Here is an 11,694-nt window from a genome sequence, read left to right on the forward strand (position 1 = left end):
CTAACAAGCCCCAAATGGATTATGGGCATATGACCTGCTTAGCTAGTAGGACCCCACTAATCTAATGGGCATATGACTTGTTTAGTCTATGGGACCCCAAGTAATAATGGCCATTATAGTATGTGTATGATATAAGTGTTATGTTATGTTTTTCATGAAATTTATGTATATGAACCATGTGTTAGATTTTCCTTGCTGGGCATTAGGCTCATTCCTTTTTTGTTTATATGTGCAGGAAAATAGACTTAGTGGCGGGAAAGGTTCTTGGTAGCTTGGAGAATGTGTATTGAGGCAGAATGGATTCAAGAGCCGAGCGTTACGATTCGAGGATGTAGTTTTTTGTTTCTTTATGGTTTTATATGTATTTTTCCGCACTTGTTATGTAATCCCTTTTTGTTTTAAATTATGTTATGTTTTGTTTTTAAAATAATGGGATCCCATATCCTACTTGGTATTTTATGTAAGTTTAACTCTTATTTTTACAAGTTTCTTAATAAAGTTACGGTATTTTCACTTGTAAGTTTTATTAAGGATTAGTATGTATAGTTTTCGTTAATGGTCCAAAAGTCTAGAGTAGTTGGGTCATTACAACACTAAATGACCATGTGCTCATCCTTTCATGAACTTTCTAGGGAGAAACTTCAATTCCCATGAGAGGTCGCACCACCTCTAAGTTCACATAGGTCAAGTTCTTATAACAATTTTGCTACCTTTAGAGATGCTTGTTCACTCAACTGAACTTCATTAAAAACCTTAGGTGTAACCCTTAATCGGTAGCAACCAACACTAATCATCTTGGATGGAACTCACAATCATTTTAGTGTTGAAACTATCCACTTATTAATGACTTGTTCTTACCGATTGAACTTTTTCCCTTGATGTTAACAAAGTTGGAGTTGGGTTTCCATCATTGGTGAATCTCTTATTTTATGAGTTTTAGTTTCATCCCTCTAGATGTAGAACTTACTAACCTTCTCACAAGAGGTTTTGTAAAAGGGTCCGCAAAGTAGTCACTAGTCTTAACATATGAGATAGATATGATTCTATCTTGAATTAATTGTCTCACATATTCATATCTTAGACTTATATGTCTAGACTTCCCATTATACACGCTATTATATGCTCTAGCAAGAGTCGATTGACTATCATAATGTAATGAGAGCGTTGATACCATATCCGCGGTAAAAGGGATGTCCATCATGAGATCCCTAAGCCACTCGACTTCTTTGCTTGTTGTCACTATAGCTATAAACTCAACTTCCATGGTTTAGATATTGTGTTTACATTGAACCATGAATGATGTTATATACTCTTTTATACTAAGCTATTTTCTTTCCTATATAATTTTAGACTATAGCTTGACTTTAATATTTTTTTATTGTTTTGGTGACTTTGAGTTGGCTTTAGAAGTTGCACTAGAAGCTATTTGTAGTTTTCTTGATGCTTGCACAAAAAAATAGTAGCTAAAGCTCATCCAGCTTTTAGATAAGTAGACTACAAAGAGGTTGTTTCCCTTTGCCTCCCTCTTTCATTCTTTCATGGTAAGTATTTATCAATATAAATTGCTGTCCATGTTTTATCCAATCGACATGTGGCATAAATTAAGGGGATATTTAAGACTCCATGGAGCTTAAACCTTGTTTCTTGTTATCATTACCACCACTGGAGGAGTACGTCCTCCAAGGATATCAACCTCCTGAGAACCTAGTAGGGAGGTAACTCTCCAATAGCCCTTTGAGCTATTATCATCTCCTCCGAGTTTGCGAGAAGCCCCCTATGGAATAGAAGAATAGTTGTAAGGTGTCAAGTAGAGGGATGTTCTGGACCACAGACATCCATCTGACACCCAACTGCCACTGAGATCATGCTTCGATCTTGTACAAGTGACAAAAAGGATGCCTCACGACGCTGCCTAATATGGGAAAACATGCAGCTACCATCTTGAAATTATCAAAAGTGATTTCCTCGATAAAGTAGTGGATTGAGCTTCATCGTATTGGATCCACTGAGATACACTGGGGTCCATTAGCTAATTAATTGTAGAACGTATTCATTATGTAATAACAACCCTCATTAAGAGAGGAACAATTATAATCAGTGCCCAGCTACCTCTAAATAGGGCTAGGGAACACTTTGTAAAGGATCCTGAGATTCTATTCCTAATTTTCAGAGTGAGCATACACACTGCCTGAAAACCAAGTTTACTTGAGTTTTGTAAGTTCTTCATCCTAAATACAAGTGACTCGTAGACTAGGGTTAATTAATAACCTAAACTACGTAAAATCTAGTGTTCTTATTTCTTCTTCTTTAATTTTTGCTCTTAATTTGGTAGTTGACGAAAAAGTCAGTCAATATTTTGGTGAGTTCATTGAGAGTGTGAAGAAAGCAAGAGTTCTAACAATGGTTAACATGCAAAACTAATCAGTCGTAAATGAAGATCTCCTAGCCGTTGTGGGAGGAGAATAAGTTTTTCTGCCGCCCATAGGCATTCCAGAGGTAGAGGACAACGATGGGTATGACGGAGACAATGGAGACAATGAGTCTTCACGCTCAACTTAGCCCAACACAACCACCAAAAGTGGTGGTTCTCAGAAGCCAAGTCGCCTCCCAATAAAGAGAGATGGAGGCGGAAAAAAGTAATATCACCACCTTGCAAGAGGTGGTTAACGCCATGAGGGCCACGCTAGCAGCTCAAAGACTGCAAGTGGACCCCCAAGCCGAAATGCCACCTGCGCAGCCAACTGGCATGCTACCTGCACAAGCTGAAGTGCCATCTATTCAACACGCTGAAGTGCCACCTGTGCACCAGCTCACGAAAGAGAAGAAAGAGCCAAAGTCCCTCACAAATGAAATAGAGATCGTTGAGCCTCCAAGCCTCTTGACATTCCTTTGAGGAGAGTACGTGATCCCAATGTAGTCCTTGGAGCTTAAAGAGAATCCCAGGCCTGCTTTTTCCATGGAGCCCAAGGCCTTTCGCATAGGCATGCCGCAATAGATTGAGTTAGGGCATAAGATAGAGAACCCTTCGTGCCCTAGCAACCTTGGGGAAACCCAGGGTTGGGAGCCAACAGGAGAGAAGTCTCCATGAACTGAGTGTTAGGAATAGTGCCCTTAAAGCAATTGTAATTGAAAAATGTTTTAAATGAAATAAATAATTGAATTGAATTATTATATATATAGACTATGCCCGATATTATGTTGATTACATTAAGTAAATATCAGAAAATTCCAAAGTTCATCTATCTGGTCTTAATCTCATATTGGTATGAGGGGAACGAGATTGAGATAATGAACTTAAAACAGTTCATAGTAAAATAAAGTTATGGAATATTTAGATTAATTACTACTAGTACAGTTCACTAGTATTATGAATACAAGTGACCTAGATCCGGGTCACTAGTGTAGTAAGACACTTCAGTGAACGTACTTTATATATAGTGATATATAGAACTGAATCAGATGTGATTTGTTAATACTTGTGTTATCCCAAAAATTTGAAAATGATGATGTGGCAATAGAAATGACAGGTGGCATGGAATAGTTGGGTGATCTGGCTTAGCAGCAGCCCAGTACATCAGTGAATAGTTTTGACTGCTTGAGAGGTGTCGTGACCAAGCCAAGTGCACCCGAGGAGAGTACTTGGGCTAGGGTGTGCCTGGTCGGACTTTGGTCTGAGGAGAGGTCCAAGGTGTGATCGGACTTTGGTCCGAGGAGAGGGCCAAGGTGTGGTCGGACTTTGGTCCGAGGAGAGGCCCATGGTGTGGTTGGACTTTGGTCCGAGGAAAGCCTAAGGGTGTGATCAGACTTTGGTCCGAGGAGACGGCCAAGGTGTGGTAGGTGTGGTCGGACCTTGGTCCGAGGAGAGGGCCAAGGTGTGGTCGGACCTTGGTCCGAGGAGAAGCCCATGGTGTGGTCGGACTTTGGTCTAAGGAAAGCCTAAGGGTGTGGTCGAACTTTGGTCCGAGGAGAGCCCAAGAGTGTGGTCGGACCTTGGTACGAGGAGCAGTCCAAGGAGTGTGGTTGGACTTTGGTCCAAGGAGCAGTCTAAGGGTGTGGTCGGACGCATGTCCGAGGAGAGACGAAGGATTGGTCCTTATGCATATGTCCAGTAAGTGCACGGTTGTCAAAGTAAAGAAATGGCATGCATATGTCCGACCAGCACTTGTATGTATCCAACATGCATGTGTTCGACCAGAAGACGATATTCATCAACCAAATAGACCAGACTGCGTCAAATTCCCAGAAACGGCTTCAGCAAGACTCAGACTAGGCATACGCGGGAATCTCTCATTCTTTGCTCAAATTGAGGATTCTGTTGTATTTTGAATATTTCTTGTAATTTAAATATAATACAAATAATAAACTATCCCGATCCTAGGGGGATATCAATTTCTGATTCCAAGCCTATAAATAGAGGGTTGATGGGATCAGGAAAGGACTTTTGGCAATTTGAATTTTTGGTCTGAGTTTTCTAGAGAGAGAAAGTGCGTTTTCTTGAGAGAGAACTCTTTTGTATTCTGCGAATTTACACTGAAGAAACTCAGTTGACACTGGTTCATCTGATCTTGAGTGTAGATAAAATAATCAAATCTCTAAGTGGATTAGGCTATTACCAACTGATTGGGGCTGAACCACTATAAAAATTGCGTGTGTTCTTTATTTTCTTTATTAAACTGTCTGTGTCGTTTGAATTCTCTTGAAGGTTTGTTGTTTTTGACGTTCTCACGTCGTTGGCTAAAAACGCAGTCAACATTTTGGCATACGGTCCCTGAAGCAATATGGCACCTAAGAACACCAATGCAGCCTCCAAGAAGACGAGCTCCTTTAAAGAGCATGCTAGATCAGAGGGTCCTAGCGTTCAAGATCGTGAAACTGAGCCCAGAGTCGTGCTCGAGGACGTAGCACCAGAAGTTGAAGAGCTCCAGGAAGCCATGAGCGCCTTCCAGGAGGAGATGGCTCAGTTCAGCACCAGGCAGGAGGCGTTCGCTGAGGAAATGGCTAGGCAGAATGCCGCATTCGAGCAGCAGAAACGGGAGATGGACGCTAGGAGTGAGGAGATTCGTCGACAGCAGGAGGAGGCCGACAGACGACATCGCGAAGCTGCACTCGCTTTGGAGGCAGCTACGCAGCTGACCCGAGCCAATGCCTAGGTTGCACCTGGGGTGGCAGCCACCACAGAGGCAAGGACCACAGAAGCTGGTCGTAAGAAAACTGATAGACTAGGCAGGGGTGGTAGTAACCCACCTGGTCATGAGGAGGACGGAGTCCGATCATGCACTGCCTCAACTCAAAGGGGGGACTCCAAAACCCCCTCAAGGAGCCACCGATCAGAGACTTCCAGATCAGGGAGTCACAAGTCAGGCAGCAAGAAAACACCTCCTGAGCAGGAGCACAATAAAGCTCCTCGTGGAAATGAGACTTCCCACTTCAAAGATGGGCATGGGCATGATGAAGCTGACAGTCATCACACTAACTATTCTAAGGAGAAGAATAATAATAGCCATCGAGGAGGGGAGGATTGACCAGCTCAGACAGGAAGGCCACCAAGGCATCCCAACCAGCGCAGTGGCAAGGAGCACGTTCCACCTAGCAAACCATCCGAGAAGACTCGGAGTACGGTGTTCGATCGGTTGGGAAAGCACACTACTCAGAAGGACCTGAGGGATGTCATTGATGATAGAAGGAGGACCGTCCCGGTTGAAGGGCAAGAGCCAATCCGTCCTACCAGTCGAGTAGAAATACTCGATGATGGTTTGCCGGATAAGAACACCCGACCAGGTGGTCTCGGAAGTGAGTCCCCAGCAGTGGCCCCAGGCATCCAAGCCCAGCTTGATGCTTTGACAGCAGCAGTCCAGAGTTTGTCAAAACAACCAGCTGCGATTGATCCAGTAGACCACAGAAGTGGCAGCCCTTTTTGTGCTCGAATTAGAGCAGCTCAACCACCAGCGAAATACAAAGCACCGGTACTGCCAGTTTATACAGAAAAGGCAGACCCGGTAAGCCATGTTGGAAAGTTTGAAGATCAGATGGAGCTGCTCGGGGTGAGTGATGACTATCGCTGCAGAGTCTTCCCCACCACATTGTCAGACACTGCCTAGGAGTGGTACTGGAAATTTAAACCAGACTCCATCACTTCTTGGGAAAGTTTTAGGAAGGAGTTTTGCAGGCAGTTTAGTACTGCTCGAACCCCTCTTGTTTCTGCCAATCACTTGGTGGATATTAGGCAGGGAAAAGATGAGTCTCTCAAGAACTACATTCAAAGGTTCATGAGAGAAGCTAACCGAGCTACTGCGGTTGGAGATGAGGGGAAGATGGTGGCGATCTCTTTCGGCATTATCTATCAAAGTCCTTTGTGGGAAAGCATCCATCGTCATCCAATTTCAACATTACAACAATTTTTAGACCGGGCAGATAAGTACATGAAGTTGGATGATGCCATTGAGAAGGGAGAAAATGGATTGAACAATCCGAGCGGGTCGAATGATCCCCCCAAGAATGGTGGGAATGATCAAGGTGGTGGTAAGAAACGTGGGAATAACGGGTCTGACAGCCACAATGAGAAGAAGGCTAAGTCGAGACCAAACGACAAGCCAACTAAGTATGAACCTCGATTCACCAACTACACCACCCTTTCGGCGAGTCGAGCAGAGATCTACTTGGCCAGTCATCAAGAGGTCCCTTACCGGAAACCCCCACCAATCAAGAAGGAGATGAGTAAGAGAGATATGAACAAGTTCTATCGCTTCCATGGAGACTATGGTCATGACACGAATGAGTGTAATCATCTCAAATATGAGATAGAGTTTCTCCTTCGGTCGGGGAAGCTAAAAAAGTATCGAGCAGAGAAGACCCAAGGAGAGAGGAGCAGCAACAATCCTGGGTTCAAGCGGCAACGATCCCCACCTTTGCAACCTGAACCTGTGGACTTCACACTAGATACTATATGTGGAGGACCACATCTTGCTGGAGATAGCAGCAAGGCAAGGAGAGGTATGCTCGCACCCTTCGTCACGAATTGGATGCGGCATCCACCTCCGAAGTTATGACAGTGGAGGAGCGACCACCGAAGAACCCAAGATATGAAAGTGAGTCCCTCACTTTCACTGAAGAAGATGCCCGACACGTGAGGTATCCTCACAATGACCCTCTTGTTGTGACAGTCCAAATTGCTAATATGAAAGTGAAGAGATGCTGGTCGATACAGGGAGCTCTGTGAACATTATTTATAAGTCATCCTTCGAGAAGATGAAGCTATCTGTCAATGACTTGAAGCCGTGCTCTCAAGTCATTTATGGGTTTACTGGAGAAGGATTGTCACCAGCTGGGACAATCAAGTTGCCATTTACGACAGGGGAAGCTCCCATGCATGAAACCGTAATGACCGAGTTTTTGATTATTGATTGCCCATCCGCCTACAATGTGGTTATTGGTCGACCACTGCTCACAAACTTACATGCGGTAGTTTCAATCTGGCACCTTTCTATGAAGTTCCCGACCAGTGCTGGCATAGGCTGTGTCCAAGGAGACCAGAGGGAGGCTAGGGAGTGCTATAATGCCTCAGTAGCTAAGGCAAAGAAGGGTGCCAAGGAGAGCAATATGATTGTATGTGTTGAGAAATAGGAGGTGGAAAAGATGGATGTCGACCAGAGTCTTGCAGTTGTAACCGATGAAGAGATGTTAAAGCAGAAGACCCCATCCGGTGATGAAGTCATCAAATAGGGTGTTGCCCAAAGCGAGGGAAGGGACTTTGATCCTCACTTTGGGGATTATGAAAGTGATGTGGGACCGTCCGAGGAGTTAGAAGAGGTCCTTATAGATGAGGATGACCCGACGAGAGGGGTCAAAATTGGAAAAAAGTTGAAAGCAGAGGTGAGAGCACAGCTGATAGAATTCTTGCGAAGGAATCAAGATGTCTTCGCCTGGTCTCACAAAGATATGGTGGGTATTTCACCAACTGTGATCAGCCACGTGCTCAATGTGGATGAAAACTATCCAGCAGTGCAACAGAAGAGGAGATTGCTTGACAAGGATCGAGCAAAAGCTCTTAAGGAGGAAGTAGAGCAGTTAAAGGAGAATGGGTTTATCAAGGAAGCATACTACCCTGCCTGGGTTTCAAACCCAGTGTTGGTGCCCAAACCCAATGGGAAGTGGAGGACTTGCGTAGATTTTACTGATCTGAACAAAGCATGCCCAAAGGATTGCTTTCCTTTGCCAAGAATAGACCAGTTGGTAGATGCAACCTCTGGTCATGAGACATTGTCCTTCATGGATGCATATTCGGGGTACAACCAGATCAGTATGCATCCTCCTGATGAAGAGCATACCAGCTTCCGAACAGATATAGGACTATACTGCTATAGGGTCATGCCCTTCAGACTGAAGAATGCAGGGGCTACCTATCAGCGTTTGGTGAACGGTATGTTTCATGACTTAATCGGCAAGAGCATGGAGGTATACGTAGATGATATGCTGGTGAAGTCAAAAGAAGCTGAAGGGCACATGCGAGATTTAGAGGAGTGCTTCGCAATACTCAGAAAGTACAACATGAAGTTAAACCCCCTCAAGTGCTCATTTGGAGTGGGTTTTGGAAAATTTCTTGGGTTTATTGTGAACTCCCGAGGAATAGAGGAAAACCCATAAAAGATAAAGGCCCTCATAGAAATGAAGTCTCCAGCTAGAATAAAGGATGTACAAATCTTGACTGGGCGGATTGCAGCTCTAAGCAGGTTCGTTTCGAAATCAACGGACAAGTGCGTCCCGTTTTTTAACCTACTTAGAGGAGGCAAGAAGTTTGAGTGGATTTCAGAATGTGAGCAAGCTTTCCAGGACATAAAGGAGCATTTGGCCCAACCTCCTGTCCTTTCTAAGCCAGTTGATGGAGAAGACCTCATTTTGTACCTAGCAGTTACAGAGTATGCTGTTAGTGCTACCTTAGTACGAGAGGAGGATAGAGTGCAGCACCCGGTGTACTATGTCAGCAAGCGATTGATAGGAGCAGAGTCCTGGTATCCCGTGATCGAAAAGTTGTCTTACTGCTTGGTACTCGCATCACGGAAATTGCGACCATACTTCTAGGCACACCCCATTAAGGTCCTTACTGACCAGCCTCTACGCCAAGTCAAAATTAAGTACCAGCCGAGGACTGCTATTAAGGGCCAAGCTTTGGCAGATTTCATCGCTGAATGTACCGGGATCGCTGATGTTCCCGACCAGCAAGAGAGTGTCACTGAGCAAAAAGAAGAACTTCCTACTTGGCAACTTTTTGTTGATGGGTCATCGAATGAGCATCATTCAGGGGCTGGAATTATATTAGTCACACCAGAGAAGCACCGAATTCATTGTGCACTGAGATTCAGATTCAATGCTTCTAACAATGAGGCGGAGTATGAAGCCCTCCTAGCAGGCTTACGACTGGCCAGAGATGTACGTGCCCAGTCGGTGGAAGTAAATAGCGATTCCCAATTGGTGGTCTACCAAGTCTTGGGGGAGTACCAGGCAAGGGGCCTACGCATGGTAGCATACTTAAACAAGACCAAAGATCTGCTAGCACAGTTCGAGGAGTATACCATCAAGCTAGTACCATGAGAGCAAAACTCTAATGCAGATGCTCTGGCAAAGCTAGCTAGTGCAAAAGACGCTGAAACTCTGAATATAGTACCGATAGAATACTTGGCAGAGCCAAGCATTGATGAACAAGAGGCCATGCTGATCACGATAGCTGACACCTGGATGACCCCCATCATCACTTATCTTGAGCAAGGGACCCTCCCAGATGAACGTAATGAGGCAAGGAAGATTATGAGGCAAGCTGCTAGATACACCATGATGGATGGGGTGTTGTATAGAAGAGGGTATTCCTTACCTCTACTCAGGTGCATAACACCCGACCAGTCAACGAATTTATTAGCTGAGGTGCATGAAGGGTTTTGTGGAGATCATGCTGGGGGGCAGAGTCTATCTAAAAAGATCTTGCGGCAAGGATTTTTCTGGCCTACCATGAACGAGGACTCTATGGAATATGTGAAGAGGTGTGACAAATGCCAAAGATTTTCTAAAGTGCCTAGAGCGCCCCCAAACGTCTTGAAGCAAATGCAAAGTCCATGGCCTTTTGCAGTGTCGGGTATTGATCTGATCGGGAAGTTGCCCAAAGGGAAAGGAGGAGTACAGTTTGCAGTGGTTGCAGTAGATTATTTCACTAAGTGGACTGAGGCCGAACCATTAGCCACAATCACATCGAAGAAAGTGTTGGACTTTGTGGTTAAGAACATAATATGTCGCTATGGTCTGCCTAAGAAGATAGTGTCTGACAACGGCGCCCAATTTGACAGCGACATATTTACCGATTTTTGCACTCGGCATGGCATCAAAAAAAGTTTCTCCTCGGTAGCCCATCCACAGGCCAATGGGCAGGTTGAAGCGGTAAATAAGACACTGAAGGATACTCTGAAAAAGCGCCTGGAGCGAGCTAAGGGTGCTTGGGCGGAAGAATTACCAGAAGTCTTTTGGTCATACAGGACTACTGCTCGGACAGCAACAGGACATACCCCATTTTCTTTGGCATATGGGTATGAAGCCATGAAACCTGTGGAGATAGACCCTCCATCTCATAGAAGGACCATGTACAACCAAGAGGAGAATCATCAATTGTTGGCAGAATCCTTGGACTTCCTTGAGGAGAGAAAAGAGGAGGCAAACCTGAGAGTTGCTGCTCACCAGCAAAAAGTGGCGCGCTACTTCAATTCCAAAGTCCGAGATCGAAAGTTCCAGGTCGGAGATTTGGTCCTCAGAAAGGTGTTTGTCAGAGACCCAGCAGCTGGTGTGCTAGGACCAAACTAGGAAGGACCATATCAAATTGAGAAAGTCTTGCCACCCGGTACCTACAAGCTGGCTCGGTTGAATGGAGAGCTGATCAGGAATTACTGGAACGGCGAGCACTTGAGGAAATATTATCAATAAATACTGCTTACAGAGTAGTGGCTTTGTATCAAGTGCTTAACTTGTTATTTAAGTTTTTGTTTGTAGATTGGCTATTTGCTAACCAGTCATGTTATTTTGAACAATGTTATTTTGTTTGAAACTCATTGTTATACACGTTTTGTCATTTATTATTACGAGTAATAAAAGAGATCACGCGCAGCGTGGTCGAATCTTGCTACAAATTTTGCATATGTGTTGATTATTCTTGCTTGGCAGTGTTCAACTGTCATTATGATTTAAACAAAACAGGTCTTCTAAAAAATGAAAATACATATATACCGGACAATGTTCAACTGGTCGGTATCATGAGATGAAAGACCAACGTTTAAATAGTTGCATGTTTTTGTAGTGGTTAACTGTTGAAATATGTTTGTATATTCTATGTGTTTCACGAGTAGTCACTGCTCGAACAAATTTGGTCAAGTAGCAAGTGATCAAGGATTTTTTAACCCTCAATCACTTGGGGGGCACATAGAGTATACTGGTCTGCACTTCAACACAGGCAATAAGAGCAGAGCAAAGATATTTGTTTTTGGGCTGACTTGTAAATTTGGAAGTCTAAAAAGGCCATTAAGCTAACTTGTTTGACAAAGATTAAGTAACTTGGAATTTTAAAAAAATTTAAGTTAGAAACAGATATTCGTGTGATAATAAAAGTTATGCTCATAAAATGTTAGAGCAATAAGAGCATGAGGAAGTATATTTAGTATGGACTTA

The sequence above is a fragment of the Humulus lupulus genome, chromosome 6, assembly GCF_963169125.1.
Source record: "Humulus lupulus chromosome 6, drHumLupu1.1, whole genome shotgun sequence".
Lineage (NCBI taxonomy): Eukaryota > Viridiplantae > Streptophyta > Magnoliopsida > Rosales > Cannabaceae > Humulus > Humulus lupulus.